General features: G+C 42.6%; 1 long non-coding RNA gene across 2 annotated transcripts in view; it reads left to right on the top strand.

Moving 5' to 3' along the window:
- LOC309538493 overlaps positions 1-19677 on the top strand; it is a 257452-nt gene that overhangs the window by 175931 nt on the left and 61844 nt on the right. For both annotated transcript variants that reach the window (XR_014222230.1, XR_014222231.1), the window contains exon 4: positions 7480-7631. This is a non-coding gene — a long non-coding RNA (uncharacterized lncRNA). The remainder of the gene's footprint in view (positions 1-7479; positions 7632-19677) is intronic.

The following is a 19677-nucleotide window of genomic DNA, read 5'->3' as shown; positions in this document are numbered from 1 at the left end:
CTCTTTATGAATGTTCTGGGTGTGTAATTCGAACATTCATTCGTTCAGCAATACCTCAGGTACCCCAGGTTAAGACCTTAATTCAATCTGGAGGTCCATTCTTAACCTGAAACTGTTCTCAACCTGAAGCACCACTTTAGCTAATGGGGCCTCCTGCTGCCACTGCACCACCGCTGCGTGATTTCTGTTCTCATCCTGAAGCAAAGTTCTTAACCCAAGGTACTATTTCTGGGTTAGCGGAGTCTGTAACCTGAAGCATTTGTAACCCAAGGTACCACTGTACATTGAAGGCAAAAGGCTTTAAGGGCTCCTGGAGCTAATGGAAAATGTATGAGCAGGATGTCATCTGGAGAATCCCACTAGTGGCAGGAGTGGCCTAGAGGATCTCAGTCTGAAAGGGAAGCCATGATTATGATTCAAGAGCAAAAAAAAAAATTAGACTGGTATAGAAGTGAAGTGGAAGAATGGAAGGCAGAACAAGAACTTAGCAGAGAGAGATAAGGAGGAAAGATACAAAGAGGAAAAGGAAAGATGTCTAGAAAATAATAATGAAAAGATGCAAGAAGATCAGCAGTACCAGCCAAAAAGTCTGAGAGGCTGGAAAAAGAGGAGTTGTCTTTGCTGATGTCAGTACCTCCTTGACAGAAAGCTGAATCACTCACTGTGATGGCCTGGGAATCCGATTCAGAGGCTGAACCGGAGGAATCCCAGCCTGCACAGGAGTCCCCGCCTCCAGGGCCGGCTGAACTGGGGCAGGGCCTTGATTCTGAAGCACCTGCACCTGCGCCGGATCCTGAGGAGCAGGCACCAGGTGAATCCACTCTGGCTCCGGAGGGGGTTGAGGACTCAATGTCTACAGGTGAGTCTCCCCCTGGGTCCAGTAACCCTTCAGCCTCTCCTGAACTGCAGAGGCGAAGGGCAGAGAGGCAGAGGGAACTGGTTTCCCCCAGGAGGAGTGCTCGCCTTAAGGCCAGGAGAGGCGGGTCTCCTGGGGGCCGGCACCGCTCCTGGCCTCAGAGAAGATAAAGGCCAGTCAGCCCGGTTCCAGGTTGTGGGAGCAACGTCGTTGATGAGCTGTTTCGGCCAGCATCCAGTCCTGTTCCCCCAGAGTTCCTGTCCTTGCCCGGCTTCTTGCTGTGGACCCTGCTTTGCCCGAGGAGGACTGTCTGGCGACCCTCAACTCAGGTCCTGGACCTCGCCCCACGGTAACCTCCCCCCTGGACCAGCACAGTCACTCTCCACCCCTGAGAGTACCCTCAAATGGGAAAGACCCTTTTCTGCTGGGCTGCTGCTAGTCAGAGCATGCTGGGTTAGCCGGGCTAAATAATCCGACAGGGTATAAGCCCTGAGCACAAGCAGCACCTAGTGTTGGTTCAGGTGCTAAACTAGGGAGCTGTTCACCTCACAAGAGTCTAGAAATGTCAGAGACTGGCTGGATGAGGAGTAGTGGGAGGCGCTAGCCAGAGAACCCCCCAGGGAAGCCTCAGAAGAGGAAGGATCAGAGCCAGGGAAATGGTGGTGGGACACTGAAGAAGATCAGAGGATAGAATCATAGAGTTGGAAGAGACCACAAGGGCCATCGAGTCCAACCCCCTGCCAAGCAGGAAACACCATCAGAGCACTCCTGACATATGGTTGTCAAGCCTCTGCTTAAAGACCTCCAAAGTAGGAGACTCCACCACACTCCTTGGCAGCAAATTCCACTGTCGAACAGCTCTTACTGTCAGGAAGTTCTTCCTAATGTTTAGGTGGAATCTTCTTTCTTGTAGTTTGGATCCATTGCTCCGTGTCCGCTTCTCTGGAGCAGTAGAAAACAACCTTTCTCCCTCCTCTATGTGACATCCTTTTATATATTTGAACATGGCTATCATATCACCCCTTAACCTCCTCTTCTCCAGGCTAAACATGCCCAGCTCCCTTAGCCGTTCCTCATAAGGCATCGTTTCCAGGCCTTTGACCATTTTGGTTGCCCTCTTCTGGACACGTTCCAGTTTGTCAGTGTCCTTCTTGAATTGTGGTGCCCAGAACTGGACACAGTACTCCAGGTGTGGTCTGACCAGAGCAGAATACAGTGGCACTATTACTTCCCTTGATCTAGATGCTATACTCCTATTGATGCAGCCCAGAATTGCATTGGCTTTTTTAGCTGCCGCGTCACACTGTTGGCTCATGTCAAGTTTGTGGTCAACCAAGACTCCTAGATCCTTTTCACATGTACTGCTCTCAAGCCAGGTGTCACCCATCTTGTATTTGTGCCTCTCATTTTTTTTGCCCAAGTGCAATACTTTACATTTCTCCCTGTTAAAATTCATCTTGTTTGTTTTTGCCCAGTTCTCTAATCTGTCAAGGTCGTTTTGAAGTGTGATCCTGTCCTCTGGGGTGTTAGCCACCCCTCCCAGTTTGGTGTCATCTGCAAATTTGATCAGGATGCCCTTGAGTCCATCATCCAAGTCGTTGATAAAGATGTTGAATAAGACCGGGCCCAAGACAGAACCCTGTGGCACCCCACTAGTCACTCTTCTCCAGGATGAAGAGGAACCATTGATGAGCACCCTTTGGGTTCGGTCAAATGAAGGGGGAGAGAATGGTGCAACAGGCTTGAGTGAGAGAGAGGAAGAAGAAGAGGCACAGATTGTCAGTTCTGGCAACTTCTTTACCAGGGTCGCTCTTGCCCATAGGTTTCTCTGTTTGTATTCTGTTTTCTTGAATAAAGAATCAACTTCACTACTCGTCTCTGAGTCTCCATGTCCAGGGCTGACAAGAAGAGACTGAGAGGCTTAAATCCGCATTTGGGGGAGGGCCTGAGCAAATTGATAGAGTCCTAGGTTCAGTCCTTGGCATCTCCAAGTAGAAATGGGGAATATTCCTTTCTAAATGCAGAGCCACTGACAGTCAGTTTAGACAATAGACGGCTCAATTGTCTGAATCAGCATATAGCAGCTTCCTGTGCTGACTCTGTTTCCCCCAGGTCCCAAAGTGTTGCTTACATTTGGTTGCTGCAGCTGCCGGAGTGTAGGGGGGTGTTATTAGTGATCTTGATTCATTATGCTGGCATTTGTATACCGCCTTTCAGAGAAAGCCCATGAACAGCATGTTAAAACCATACAGTTCACCCCAAAGCTACAGTCTATAAATATTGCATCAGCATTTGAAACAATGCAAAAAAAAATCATATATTAAATCAATGTAGCTAAAAATAAGACATCAACATAGAAGCAATTTACTGTATTTTTCGTCCTATAGGGCGCACCGGCCCATAGGACGCACCTCGGGTTTTTTTGGGGGGGAATGAATAAAAAAAATATATTCCCCCCACCCGCCGTGGCTGCCGCCCCAAGCCTTGCACACACCTGCCCGAAGCACGGGGCACCCTCCAGAAGGCTCTGCGTGCTTCGGGCTGCAGGCTGCCGCCCCAAGCCTCACGCGCCCGGCGGGACCTCCCGCCGGGCGCGCGAGGCTTGCGGACACTCGCCGGGGCTGCAGGCTGCTGCCCGCAAGCCTTGTGAGCCCGCGGGAACTCCCGCCAGGCTTGCAAGGCTTGCGGATAGCTTCCTGAAGCCTGGAGAGGGGTCGGTGCGCACCGATGCCTCTCGCTCTCCAGGCTTCAGCGAAAGCCTGCATTCGCCCCATAGGACGCACACACATTTCCCCTTCATTTTTGGAGAGGAAAAAGTGTGTCCTATGGGGCGAAAAATACTGTAAATATACAGAGCATAGACATGTTAGCTGAAAGCTGCTTGAAAGCAGGTTTTCATACCCCATTGACAAACAACAGTTATTTCTATATACACACACCATTAAATTTTGTATTGCTTGTGTATTTGATTATATCATTTCATTGTAGTATTGAATTTGACTTGTTGAATTTGTTCTGTTTGAATTAGTTTAAGTTTGTATTAAAAATGTGTGTTTTTTTCTGTATTTTGATATTTGATATCTATTGTCATTCACTTTGGGCACAGTCTACTGTGAAAAGGGGGTGTTTCAATTAAACTAAGCAGTAAAAAGCCCCCACTGTTTCAAACATATCTTTAATAGTAGTCATTAATAGTGGGTGTAGGCCCACATTAGTCACAATCAGCATTGACCCACAGAAATCAATACATCCATTTCAAAAAGTTTACTTTGAGTATGACTTTGTTGGCTATCATCCATTATTTTTATATCTTAAAGTACTATTAGAGCATATAACATCTTTTTTTACAGAGCAAATGCAAAGCTCAGTTGGTTAAAGCATGGTGCTAATAATGGCAAGGTTGCAGGTTTGATCCCCATATGGAAAAGCTGCATATTCCTGCATTGCAGGGGTCTGGATTAGATCAGTGTTTCCCAAACTTGGTTCTCCAGCTGGTTTTGGACTACAACTCCCATCATCCTTGGCTAGCAAGACCAGTGGTCTGGGATTATGGGAACTGTAGTCTGAGACCCAAGTTTGGGAAACACTGGGATCCTCAGGGTTCTTCCAACTCTACAGTTCTATGATTCTTTTCATTTTGCACAGGGGTTTCTGTAAAATGGAGACTGCTACTGAAAAGGCCCTTTGTCCAGCGCCCACTAATCTACCTGGTCTTAAAGCTGGGCCAGGGCACAAGGTCTCTAATGCCAATCTCAAAGGACAGGCAAGTTCATACCAATAAACTGGGTCCGAACATTTTAGGGCTTTAAAGGTAAAAACCAGTACTTTGAACTGGGCCTGGAAATGCATACAACTGTTGCAGCACCAGGGAGTGACAAACTAGTCCCTTGAACACCCTCATGGCCTCTTCGAAGATAGTTCCATGTAGTGTGAATTACAGCAGGCTACAGGCCAGACTAAGGCTGGGCCAAGGCATATTGAGCGTTAGTGACATAGCAAGTGCCATTTTCTAAAACACCCAGTGCTGAGATGTCACTACAAATTTCATCTCCCTGGGTTATGCCTCCTTTAAAGTTGTATATCTCCCTTTCAAAGGTTACAGTGACCACACCATGGAATGCCCCAAACACATCTGCTAAGCAGCTGATGAAGAGACCCTAGGTCTGAGCGATACCTACATTTCCCGATAAAAATAGATAAACATTTCAGCACACTGTAAAGAAGTTTTTGGATAAAGATTCAGTCTCTGCGAGAAGAGTTGAAATGTCCTTTTTGCAAGGAGAAGCTGCTTATCTTCAATTCATTTGAGAATTGTCCCCTATGATATTATCTAAAGTGCTACACTTCGCCTACCTTGGGCGGGGTGTGTGTGTGTGTATTTTCCCTTTAATCAGTAATTTCAAAGGAATGGGAAGATGCCTAAGCAGGGGTGCTGCTGAATACAACCTGGGTTATCTAGATACATATAAATGGATCAACAATTCCCTTTCTTCTAAGCAATTTAGGAGAGGGGAATCAAACAAACAAGAAGCCTTTCTGAATGGGTGCATTTCTTGAAATATAGAACATTACCAGAGAAAGTCATACCTTTGGGAACTGTATTCCCCCACCCCGTGCACAGGAAAAAAATCTTTCAGACTTCAGTGAGCCAGATTTTTTTTATGATAAAGTCTGAGATTCACCTGTTTTTGATTTGCTTATTTTTTCATAATATATTTTCCAATGATCCCAGGATAGTGTCTGTGGGGAATATCCCATGTTATCTTCACAGTAATCCTGTGAAGTTGGTAGGCTAAGTTAAGGATGAAGTTCATTCTGTCATCTTCAAGACAAGGGAGGAGTTTGCACCCAGTTTTTCCTCAATCAGAATCTCGCATTATTTTAACCACTCTCCTGTCAGCTCTCCCACAGCCTTGGTTTATCCCAAAGTGGACTTTTCAGTTTATATCAATGTATTTAGAGAAACTCAAAGGGCTCTTTCTAAAGACCTCCTAAACTTTCTCACAGACTCACAGTGGTAGTATGGGGAGTGGGGATCACCAGAAGGACAAAGCATTTTTCTGGGGAGATGAGCTTTATGGATTTATAAAAGGTAGGGGGCAAGTTGAGGGGGGTGTCATGGACTGGTTGGATACAAAGGTACGGTGGAAGGAAGTAGTTGAGGAACCACCAAGGGAAGAAGGTTCAGAGCCTGGGGAGTGGTGGTGGAACAATGATAAGTGGTCAGAGGGAGAAGATGGGGAAGAGGAAGTGTGAGAAGCTAAAGACGTAACAGGGCATGGTGAGCCGGCAGAGAGAAGTCATCCAGCCATTCATATACTGTACATTTAAGGCACATGGCTCCACAAAGTATTCTGGGAACTGTGATTTGCTAAGAACATTGGGAATTATAGCTCTTGTTAGGGTTGAACTATAGTTGCCAGGATATTTTGGAGTGCGGAATGTGCTTTAAGTGTTCTTTCACTCTTTGGTGTATACACAGCCAGAGATTCTGTTATGTGACAAATTATAAGGATTGACAACAACAGTGACAAGGTTTTTGATGTAAGTGGAGAAAGAAAGTGACAAGATGGACAATTAGGAACAACATCTTCATCACAGAGATGCAACCAAAATTTTACCTAAAGCCAGTGTGGAGTAGTGTTCATACTCATGTAAAGCATACAATGAGTTTTAAGTAAAGCTGGAGGCATTTTGACAGAAGCACACAAAATCCCCAGAGTGTTCCATACAGCTCTAATTTGTCAATGGATTAACTAGAAAGCAAAAATCAAAACAAATCTGGAGCTCACCTCAGCTCCTTAGTGTAATGAACTGGTAGGACAATGGTAGAAGGAAGAGGATCCCAGGGAGGGGTGTGGCTAGGACTGTGACAAGCAGGGGATGGAAAAGTAAGTACTCACAGGGTGACCAAGGATGGTGAGGGGATGGAGGTCAGTGCATAGAAACCAGAGCAGCAGAACCCATCACCAGAGCCAGAAGGGACCCTGACCCCACGAACATAGCAGGCATTGTGGCACAGGGAGAGGCAGGTGGGGCTGAGGCCAGCAAGGGCCCACAGCCCAGCTCACTAGCTCTGGGAGGAGGGGTGTGATGCCTCAGCTGGAATAGGCTTAGAACAGGTGAGGGTCACATGCTTCATCAAGCCCAGATGTTGCAATCCGCAGGCAAAGTACAAAAAAGGAAGCAGAGCTGAGGTGCTGTATCTGTTCAACTGCCCATATTGATGGACCCTGACTTAGATGCTCCTGGACCTCCATGGAACTGTGCTTTGGGTTTGACTCTGGACTGTATTCTGACTGCTAAACTTCAGACTTGGCTACTTGGATTGACCTTGGACTGCATTTCCTTAGGACTATGGATTTTGAACTTTGCTTCTTGCTTCTGTGGTTTGACCCCTGGACTTGGACCTTGAACTTGACATACTGACTTGCTGCCCGGTAGACCAGGGGGTAAGGATACTTAGGAATTTTGGTGAAAGAAATCAAGAGTTTCAAGTGATTTTTCTCACTTATCTATAATTTGCTTTGTGATCAGTTTGAGATACTGGTGGGACATCTAGGAGGAAGCACTGGCAATCGATTTGTCTACTTACATACTGTATTTTTTACCTTTCTTTTCAGACAGTTATGATCTCCCACAATGAATCACAATAATAAAGAAAATGAACAACAGACTCAGCCATCAGGCTAACAAACTAAAAATACAAGATACACAGGGGAAGGGATGTGGAAGGGAAAGGCAGAGGAGGAAGATCAGTTTCCCAAGGTCGGAAGTAAGTGGTAAACATTTATATCTAATTCAAGCCAGACTCATCTTGCCTTTCTTGTGCTCTTGCCTGTATAACTGTTGTCGGCTCTTGTTCCAATGGGGGGGGGAATGAAATGTCCTTTCCCCCATTGCTTTTGCAGTCATTGGCAGTTTGAGAATTGTCTTATCTGACAGGGTTGGTTCCTTGATGGGACCAGGTTGGCCTTTTGCTTGCTATGACTTGGGAAGTGGACTCTCGTGGCAGGGGAGAGGGTATCCTGCCCTTCAGCTCTGCAGTCCAAGAGCTGCAAGTGCAGAACAAAACAGAAGTTGAATTCTTTGGGATCGATTAGTAGTTTTATTCCTGAAATGACAACCAAAGTCATGTGGAGAAAAGGGGAAGGCATGGTTCTTCTTTGGCGATCACTCGTGGCCAAGTAAGATTGTCTTCCATAAACATGGTTTTAACAATGAGTTTGTAACTGACTGTGGAGGCCATTTCTGGATCCACACGTTCTTCCACAGTGGGGACATTGGTTTCTGGGCGGGAGTTGACCATGGTGTGAATTTGCCAAGCATGCCTTCATCTTACCACGTTTCTCCCTTGCATCCTGAGTTCGAGTGTCTTCAGAATTCAGTGAAAGGAGGTAAAAGAAGAAAAGGAAAGTGTAGACTGATTCTGTTTGGGAGCAGAAGAGATGAAGAGGAAATCACCCAAGGAAAAGATGGAATACTTTGTTTACTTCTTGCCTTTCAAAGTGAAAACAGTGTCACTGAGACCCAAGCAGAATGGGATTCGAATTGATTGACAGAAAGGTCAAGAGACCTTTAGAGTTGAGGTGAAGGGAACACTGAAATAATCTTTTCTACTGTGAACTGGGAGAACACCAGGTTAGAGACAGTCAAAAAAGGAGAAAAAATGAGTAAAAAGGCAAGAAATGAGGAAATTCTAGGTCACTCATTCAAGAATCATAGATGTATGAAGAACACAGGACATAGAAAGGCTTTAAAAAAATAAAACTATACTGTATTTCTGACTTTCATGAAGAAAGGTTCCAGGAGAAACTGATAAGGGAAAGTGTTCAGCCATACTTCTGAATAATACTATTACCCTATCAATAATAGTTAAACTATATCTCTATATCTCTATATCTATCTATCTATCATCTATCTATCTATCTATAGACTGAATATGTAATTTAGGATAAAAGCAACTCCTTTTTTAAAAAAACTTCCAAATCTTATATTTGTATTCATTGAACTGCAGGGTTAAATTTCAGGGAACAGCAGGATTCCTGCTTTGATCCATAGATTAGAAAAAGAACTATTCTTTTTTTATCTCTTGGTGCACGCACACAAATATTCTGTACAAACTCATTCACTATATTTCTAAGCAAATGTTGTACATCATTTGTAGATGACTGCAGGACGGAGGTAGAAAAATGTCTCTTTGTTTGAAGCACCAGAATTAATTTTATTCCTTGTCTTTTGAAGTCTTTGAAAGGTACCTGATAATCTGTATTATCTGTAGCATAAAAAAGCAAATGGCTCTTAATGGGGGGGGGCGTGAGTATAAACTTACTTTCTCAAAAATTATTTGAAGTAAAAAACAAATAAACACAGGAAGAAAGTGTTACATGGGGCATATTTATAGTAAATTATGGCCTGGAGTGGGGTTGATGGGAAGGAGCAACCATAAATCTATCCTTTGCACGAGTGGCCTTCCTCTTGTGAAAGTCAAGGGGGTTAACACTAAAGAAGCCTAGTTTCAGTGAATATCAACATATTGCAGAACTTCTCCCTATCTATAGGTAGTCCACAGATATTGTACATTCTCTTTAGTATAAGAGTATGTGAAATTGGTTTATTCAGAGTTTCAAAGGCAATGGGTGAATAGTTCCATCTGCACAATCCTCATTATTAATTACTTAGGAAGTCACAGGACACCAGGTTTTCTGTCAATAATATGGTAGCTATTTCCATATTACAGTTGGCTGTCAGTAAAGAATGACCACCCAAGGCATCTCACAATATGATAAAATGTAATACATACAATGATGTAAAAAAATCGAAACTTAACACTGGGCAGCAGGGCTACTGCTATAGCTCAAGATCTTGCAGTGCAATCCTAACCATGTAGAATTCAGTTGGATGCACTGCCAAGTAATTGGGGTTAAGATTGCACCCTTCAATTCTAATGAGGCTGTTTCCCCATATGCTGCATTTCTGAATGCATCTTAACATTTATATAATTGTCTCATAAGAGCTGCCATTTACTTTTGTACCAGGCTTTGAAATAAAATTTTATATCTCTGATCTGATCTGATGTTTCTAAGATCTCCAACATAATTAAACTCTAGAATTATTTATGAGCCGATTGCTTTTGCACTATATTAAGTGGTCATTAGAGCAGGGGGGAAACATAGAAACACTAAGTGAAGATACTCAACACTGGATCTGGCCCGTCATAGTAACAACATCCGAAATACTATTATATGGCATATAAATATGCAGTGCTTAAGCTAGCCAGCACAGACCTTGCTAATGGACCATTCTTTCCCAGATGGATCAATATGCTTTTGATACTGAAATGTAATTCCTACTCCTTCCCCCATTTGGTCTCACTCAACAGTAATAGCACTCCATTTCACTCGGAGCTGGTCCAAACATTGCCACCTCCATGTGTGCGCACAACTGAAACTAATTTTCTGCACCACACATACCCTGAAGCCTGTGTGTGCAGATGAGGCAATACTTGAGGTGATGCATGTGGTAAAAAGTTTTTAGAGATTCCTGCTTTCATGTGCTGCACTGCTATGGGAACAGCTTTTGGACAATGCTCACACGGGTTAGTGATGTTTGAGCTGGCCCTGGGCCAGCCTAGTGACAGTGCAGCTATACACTGATTCTACCCACTGCTGTATCTGACTGTCATTTTATCTGAAGGCTGAAGAGGCAGCGAAAGAATGGGAGGCATGAACTTAATCTGGACTGAATCCCTAGTGCTGGGATCCATATGTGGCATTCAGCTATTGCTGGCTTTGCAAGTTAATCCTCTGTAACCTAGACTAGCTTAATTTAGTAGGAGTACTAGTAAAAGGTGCAGGAGGAGACTCTTGAGAGTCCCATGGACTGAAAGAAGATCAAACCTATCCATTCTGAAGGAAATCAGCCCTGAGTGCTCATTGGAAGGACAGATCCTGAAGCTGAGGCTCCAATACTTTGGCTACCTCATGAGAAGAGAAGACTCCCTGGAAAAGACCCTGATGTTGGGTAAGATGGAGGGCACAAGGAGAAGGGGACGACAGAGGACCAGATGGTTGGACAGCATTCTCGAAGCTACCAGCATGAGTTTGACCAAACTGCGGGAGGCAGTGGAAGACAGGAGTGCCTGATGTGTTCAGGTCCATGGGCCCTCGAAGAGTGGGACATGACTAAACGACTAAACAAAAAAACTAGTAAAAGGTGCAGTAGTAAAGTAACATTTGCAATTCAGGTAATAGAATATGGCTTTCAACTGAGTTAAAAGCATTTAAACATTTATTGTCTAACCCAGGGAAATTGTGACAAAATGTTGAGGACAAAACAAATACTGCCTATGCTGACAAATGGGAACATTCTTGATTTGCGAAATATGTTCATCCTTAAAAGTACCAAGCACCTCACACCTGGAGTCAGAATGCATGTGGCAGAAAAAAAAATGGATTTTGGGTAATCAGATTTTCAGGTAGATAAGGCAGGGAGTAGCACAGTGTATCCATTTATTGTCTGAGTCCTGAACAAGACAGGGTGTCCTGACCAGGAAGTAGCAGGGTATACAGAAGGAGCTCCAATTCCCCAGGAGTGAGGCACAACTTAAATTCAGTTTTACACAATGGAATCTTGCTATAGTTACTTAGCTACAATTGCATACAGAGAACAATGTCTTGGTTAGAGTTACATCTTGATCTGATCATTATCATATTGTGCTGATTGGTTCAAGAGACTGTGTTATAGGTCATTTGTGAAAGCCTTACATTTCAAAGATATTGGTAGGAAGGTGCCTAATTTGGCATCTCAAATTGAGTAGGTCTGGATATTTTCTCCTAGGACAGGGTGTGCTTTTTAATAATTAGTGTCAATTGGAAATGATAGGCTACAGCTGTTGTTCTAAGGAGATTGGTGGAAAATGTCCTCCAAGATGAAGACTGGTGTTCAAAATGGAACCTGAGAGACTTGAAACATTGTGCTAGTGAGCCAGTGAGACTACTTACTGGGGTCCAATTATAGGGAATATGTGACTCCATACCGTATCTCAGAACTCTAGCACTGTGCAAATGTGATCCCCTTTTTAAAAAATCTGGACATGTGTAAATAATAATGATGATAAACATGAGCAAAATCAGCTTGAAATGTTGAAATATTTGCTAAAGCAGGTTTTAGAGTCAGGTCTTATTCTTGGTTACACTGTGTAAATTGGAGCATCATTTCCAATGACAGAGCCTATGCAAATTTACATCGTATAGCTGAGCTCTGAATCTAGCCAGTGGAGTTTTATTAAGAAATCAAAAAGCCCTTTCTTGTCTCTAATTCTGTCATTATGAAACTACGACTCTCTAGTAATGCTCGCTGAATTACTTCAAGTTGCCAGCTTAGAGAAAATGCAGCAGGAACACGAAGAGCAGACACTTAGAAGAGTGTTTTTCTTTTCATGTTCCTCCCCCAATTTGTAACACAAGATATGCAGATACAATACGAGATGGGGTTTCTGCACATTTAATAGTCACACAGTAGAGGGAATTTCAGCAATCACATTCATCAAAGCCAGGTTACAGTAGATAAAGCAAAGGTAATATTTGACAAAGTGAAATCTCAGCCTGGTCCAGTCTTTACTGATAGCAAAGAATCAGGCAACCACTAGGCATAGCTGATCAGGACCTTGGACAGGTAACTGTTGCTTCAGCAAGGTGCATGGCGCTTTGAAGACCTTACAAATAATTGGCTGAAGCTTTCTCAACTGTAGCAAAGGAAGCTGTTGCTTCAGCAGGCTGCAAAGTCACTTGAAGACCTTATTAATGTTGGCAAGCCTGGTAGGGCTTTGGGGAAACTATCTAGGATCTTAGGGAAGTGCTGTTGGGAAGCTACCTAAGTTCTTATAGTGTTGCTGCCTTATTCAACCGTAATTGGCCTTTCCATTGAGTGGGGATGGGAATTGCAGAGTCCTCTTGATCTGATTGTTTTCCTGGTCTCAGTAATTTTTCTGGTCTCAAAGGACCTAAAGGGGGAGGGCATGGAAACTCCTTATCCAGGTTCTCCTCCAAGTCTGGGTAGGGGTGAGATTGAAGGTATCAAATAAAGAGCATGAGACTGAGCAAAGAGCAGAGAATGCCTTCCAGACTCTGCAACCTTTGTTCTCTTCAAGTTACTTGTTTTAAAAAGCTATCTTCAATACTTTAGAACTATATGGCTGGAAGAGTGGCTTGGCCAACTGCTAATTCTCAGGCAGAATAAAGGAAGAGGGCTGATGCTTTATTCAAGAAGCTACCACATTTTGCCACCATAGACCAGAACCTCATGGAGAGGATTCTTGCTTTACAGCTGTAAGAGTGATGCACACCTGCTTGCTTTAAAAAGTTAGGTAGTTTTCAAGAGCGTAATCATCTTTGCCATTGTCTCTTCTTATGTGACAGCCAGTTCACCTGCGCTTCAGCTAAACTTAAAATGTTTTTTTGTTTACACATCTGAAAACACTGAAAGATAATAATATTTAGAAATGAAGGAATGTGAAGTCTGTGTTCAGATAAATTATTTATATAATTATCACGTAATTAAAGTAATTACAGATTATGGGGATAAGACTTCTCTTTATTTCTATCTTGAGGGGATGTAACTATGCTCACCACACACACAAAAATGTGTAAAAAAGAAGTTGGAGGTGCTGTCATCTGGAAAGAATATAAGTTTTATAGAGAAAACAAACATGAATATTTTAAATTTTCACAGGAAACAAAAAGGCACTGCAAACACAGCTTGTTTGGGCTGCATTAATCTTAACATTAAATTAAGGAAGGTTTCATTTTTTAAAAAATAGTGTCCTTTAAACAAGCTGAAGCACTATTTGATGGTCTAATGTAGGTTTAAATGTATGGCTCCCACTTGCTTGGTAATGCAAGGGCTGCTAACCCTTTTGAATCAGTGGGCACATTTGGAATTCTGAGAAGGTTCCATGGACCCTAGTCAAAAAATGGCTGTTGTGGGGTGTGACATAAGATCAATGGCTACCACATCTATAAAGAGCAGAAAAAGAGACTGGACTGCAAATTAGTGGGTACATACCCACTATCAGACTGCCCCCCATTAATGAAAAAGGCACCAACATCACTTGCTCATCATTGTCCAAGAGTGGTGATCAGCCCTTCAAATCATCCTAAGCTCACCATTTTTTCACATCCTGATTGCTGCCAAATCCAGCCACATAGCTGACTCAATATATTACACAACAAACATGAGTACAAAATTTATTTAGAGTACTTATATGCCACTTTATAGCTATAAGAGTCTCTCAAAGCAGTGTACAAAATTTTCTCACACTAAAAATGATATCCCAGTCTGGCATCAGGGACAAACACATCTTTCTGGAGCCAGGAGGCACTTCCTGCCCTCAATCTTGGTGTTTCTTGGAGTTGTCCTTTGAGGGAAGGGAGCTGGATTTCATGCATCCCACGTTGAAGGTAAATCTTCTCTTTCTGGTAATTAGTAATTGTTGGCCACTGTTTCCAGTGAGGTCCTCTTGGTGCAAGTGAGTGGGCCTCGGCAGCTGGAGCTCACTCAGTCCATGATGGAAACAAGTCTTCCTTTGCTGGTATTTGTTGATTCCAGGCAACAACTCCTGCTGAAGTCCTCTGAAACAATGGAGAGGGTTTGAACAGTTGGATCTCACTTGGTCAGTGATGAAGGCTTAAAATACCTGAATACACATATCGGGGAACCCTATTTGGACCAAAATTGCCATTTGTATGTTCATGGGAGCTTCAAGATGCACAAATACAAGTGCATTCACAGTTTATGTGGAAACACTAGTATGATACTGGGATACATATGGCAATGAGTGGAGGTGGTTTATTCTACATCTCAAAAATCTACTCCTTTCTCTCAGTGGCTATTGCTAAAACCCTCATCATTTCTCATCCACAATCTGCAATATCTTCTTCCTGACCTTCTCTCCCATGCCAGCCCCTTGCTTCAGTATGTTACCAGTGCCTTTTGCTAAAATTATCATTCACTGCCATCACTATGATCATGTTTGCCCTTTCTTAAAGACTACATTTCTGTCACTTGCAGTGTCATCTTGAAGCACCTAATCCCCCTACATTTATGTCTTTCCAACTTTTCTCCCCTAACTAGGTCTTATCTCTTACTCCCCCTTTCTTCTTTTCTCATCTGATGTATTGTGGAGAAAGCTCAGTTTATACTGCATTTGATGATGTTCAGTTTATACTGCCTTTAAATGTTCTATAACATTTAAAATCCTAGAACTTTTAGACCATTAGTGATGATGGGTGGAGTGGACCAAGGGTGAAGTTACTTTTTCCCAGGCCAAATTGTTCTGTACTGGCAGGTCAAAAGAAAAATATAATGCTTGCACTATAAAGGTGGTGAATAAAGTAGAGGAAGTTCTGTCTAGACAAGTAACAAGGAAAGGTTTCATTCTGAAGACCAGTTTAGACTTGGATCTCAGTCTCATAGTCTGCTGAACCAATACAGAATCTTCCATATGAACGGTTGATAGATTCCCAATTCAAGGCAAATCGGCAGCCAGTCAAACCACTGCATCTGTCAATGTCCCTCTGCTTTCTTCAGTAGAACACTAGCACCACTCGCTGTAGCATAAGAAAGGGTGTGCATCACTTGTATTAGTAGGATGGTACAGGACAGGCCCTACTCAATATTACACTCATGTGTGAAACTCTATTGCAACCCCAAGGCAGCCAGTTGGACCATAGTTTCCTGGAACCTGATCTGTTGCGTGACCCTCTTTGCAATTTGCAAAAATTATATGGTTCCATTCAATTTCCTTCCATTGAGATGTTTGCTTTGTTGGTTTCCTTTGTTGATTAAAACATTTATATCCTGCCATTCTAAGAACACAAGAATAATTATGTTTGTCTAAACCTTTGCCTCTAGTGGTTTTCTGAATTTTTTCTAAGATGGGATTACCCAAACTCTACATGGTATGTCAAGTGGGGAATGCAAAAGATGAAGGCATTACAATACTTATCCCCTCCCCTAATAATCTCTAGCATGGAGTTTAATGTATAATGGCATTATGATATTGGCTGGGAGAGGAACTTTTTCTGATTGATGGACCCAGTTCTTATTCTCTGGTGGGCCAACTTTGGTAGGTGGGTGGGACTTCGAAGTGTTTTTGAATGTTTATAGAGCAGTGCTGGGAGGGAGAAGCTGTTTCCATGGAATCTACTTCTAAGGTGGAGAATTCTTCTCCATTTTAATATGAGAAGAAGAAGAAGAAGAAGAAGAAGAAGAAGAAGAAGAAGAAGAAGAAGAAGAAGAAGAAGAAGAAGAATGTGCACCATCCTTTCTCCAAAGCTCCCAGGGCGGTTCACAACAGAAGAATGCAAAATGAGAATACAAAATACATAATAAACAAAAACAAAAGCAAAACAATACACACATTCCACAAATACATTAAAAAGCCATGGAATGTTAATCAGTCAAATTCCTGGTTGAAGAGAAACGATTTTGCCTGTCACCTTAAGATATGAATTGAAGGTACCAGCCAAGCCTTCCTTGGGAGAGCATCCCACAAATGGGGAGCCACTGCAGAAAAGGCCCATTTTAATCTTGTTATGCTCCAGACCTCTCATGGAGGAGGCACACAAAGTAGGGCTTCAGGCTCCAGGTCAGTTCATATGAGGAGCAGCAGTCCTTGAAGCATTGCAGTCCCATTTAAAGCTTTATTGGTTAAAACCAGCCAGTGCAGTTGAGCCAGGATTGGTATAATATGCTCAAACTGCCTTGCCCCAGTGAGCAACCTGGGAACCAAATTCCGTACCAGCTGAAGTTTCTGAACCATCTTCAGAAGCAGCCCTACATATAACGTATTGCAGTAATCTAACCTAGAGTTTACCAGAGCATAAATGACAGAAACCATTTCCGCCTCCTTGCTCCAGCAAAGGAAAAATTTGGAGCTCACTTTAACCTTCCAATTGTTCCTTTGAAGTAACCTGATGGCATCCATGACATGAGAATGGGTCTGACTTGCACAGAATAGCAATTTTATTTTCAACCACTTTCCTAATGTTTCCTTAACTGGAATTTCACATCTGCTGAATATTGAGCCAACATCAAGCTATTTACTACAATTTCACGATCTCACTTTTGGTCAGGTACTGCCTCAGAGTCAATGTCAATGTTCAGTCAGGTTCACATGAGCAACAGCAATTCTTGAGAAACTGTGGGATGATGAACAACTGCAAGAAAAAAATAAATCTAATGGATTGGTAGGCTTAGGCTACCCATCAGGTGAAGAAAATAGTTTTTTAAATGTATGAACTGACACCAATGAAGGGTTTTATCCTCCCCTACCCCAGCAATTTTGTTTACTTAGTAACAAATGTGAAGGTTTGTAAATAATTTTTGGAGTTATATTTTGAAATGTAAAAATCTGGCTTGCTAAAACTGCATGTGATGTCAGCAGCTCCCCAGAATGCACAAGATATGCATTTGACAGTGTTAAAAGCTTATAACAGGTCAAAATTCTGACTGTCCTGGGAACTGAGAACACATCTGTCTTCTTTCTGCAGGCTGGGATTCTTAGGCTAGAACTCATTGTTAAACAGAGCACCTCAAATCAGACAGCTGTGTCAGACTGGCAAATTACACCTTTACAAAAGGATTTAGTCCAACTATTTTGTTTTGACACATTGCTTTTGTTTTCCTTCTTCATTCAGATTTATGGAACCATCCTTTTGTTTTAATCATGACAAACTGAGTGAGGTTTAAAGTGCACTCTCTCCACTGGCTTATTTTGCTGTTGTCACCTTGAGCATTTTAGAGCAGTGGCTTTTTAGACTGCAGGCGTTCATTTTAAGTAAAGGATAAATTGTCTAAGGATACATTTTTAACAATTTAAGCTGATGAACCCTTTCCCATGTCTCTCAGTGAGAGTCATGTGTGTTTATTTAGTTTTATAACCAGCTTTTCCTGCAAGAGTTCACAGTGGGGAACAATCTGTATAAGACAAGTTTGACTATATAGAAATGTCATTGATATTTTTTTGGGGGGGGGGATTTATGCTTCTAAAAAAATTCTTTGCTAAGCCTGAGATGAAAATGGCTTGCTCAAACAGGAAATTCTTATAATAGCCCTGATAGATGCTCAGGATTGGGCTTTTTTTAGGGTAGTGATAAAGCGGGGTATCAAATCCAAACTCCTCCTCTTCTCTTCTTCTTCTTTGGTGAACCTCAAGAGGAAGATGAGCATTAGGGAGCAAAATGTATCTATCATCTATCTATCTATCTATCTATCTATCTATCTATCTATCATCTATCTATCTATCTATCAGCTATCTACTTTATATACCGCCCTATACCCGGAGGTCTCAGGGCAGTTTATAGAATAAAATCAAGATATAAATCCACAATTCTTATAGAGTCACAGAACTGTAAAGTTGGAAGGGACCCCATGGGTCATCTAGTCCAGCCCCTGCAATGCAGGAATCTCAGCACTCAAGTTACTTGTATACCGAATATGTGATGAGAGTAGTGGAATCTCATATGCTAGTCCTGCCTCCTTCATGCCGACACCTGTGCCAAACACCATCCTAGCAACAATGTGTTCAAAGTTAAGTGTATCACACATAGAGATGTACACATGTAGCGTTCTTTCCATGAAAACATGAATCCTGATTGGCCAGGGTCATTTGTGTGGAAGGTGACATACTTGTCTACATGCATTGGCACAAATGCCCTTCGTCCTGACATGTTCCAAGTAGCACGGAGAGCTAGCTTGCACAATCATGCTATATTTGGTATCTATGCATATGGTAGCATGAATAAAGTTAAGTTCAGCTGTTTGACTTCAGCAATCAAATCTGGTGTACAGGAGGCATGCCTCTATATGAGATAGGGCTTATGGAGATGACATATAAGACACAGTTTGATTTGTTTAGTGGCCCTTCCCTCTGTCCCTGCCACCTGCCTTCCCAACATTCCCTGTTTCCTCTACATACTAACACTTTAGGAACACAAGAGCCTAGGCCTAATAACCACGTCCCTCATAAAGGCTTCATTCCTTTTCATGTTTTGCATTCTTGGCTGATCAACACTTAAAGAGGGGGCTGAAAGAGAGATTAGAAAGTCTTTGCAGATACGAAATGTGATGTCATAAGTGTCAAGTCAACAGAGACATTCCCAACAAGATTGGTCCATTTGCTTTTAGAATTAGTACCTGCCAGTCTGACCCCAACACGTTAGTGCTGGGAAAGTTTCTGTGTATTTGTCCTTAGCCTTTATTTGCCCTCAAAGTGGTAGATGATTTCAAATTCTCATTAAGTAAATGTTCTTTTGACCCCTCTTCCAGTCTTGCCCACTAATGAGGCAGTAGATGTGACATAGGTGCCTATGAATAATAAATCTTTGGATTAACCTGTCCGATGGGTCCAACATTCTGATTAGAATATGAGAATTTGGATGCTTCAAGAGAAGGAAAGTCAACTGGCTCTTTCTTATGACTACAGTGGTACCTTGGGTTAGGTTACCCAGAAATAGTACCTCGGGTTAAGACCTTTGCTTCAGGATGAGAACAGAAATCGTGCAGCGGCAGCACGGCAGCAGTGGGAGGCCCCACTAGCTAAAGTGGTACCACAGGTTAAGAACAGTTTCAGGTTAAGAACGGACCTCCAGAACGAATTAAGTTCTTAATCCGAGGTACCACTGTACTTGCTGTTGTGAGTTTGCAGGGAAAGTAGGTTTTATGCCTGAGTCCCTTCAATTTCCTGGATCCAGGAAGGATTCAAATTACTGGAATAGCCAGATAAGTTTCTTGGTAAAGGGCCTCTAGGTATGGGCTGT

This window comes from Podarcis vaucheri (assembly GCF_965113315.1).
Source record: "Podarcis vaucheri genome assembly, chromosome: 8".
NCBI classification, from domain to species: Eukaryota; Metazoa; Chordata; class Lepidosauria; order Squamata; family Lacertidae; genus Podarcis; species Podarcis vaucheri.
Note: the sequence above shows the minus strand (reverse complement) of the source record. Positions and strands in the feature narration are given on the sequence as shown.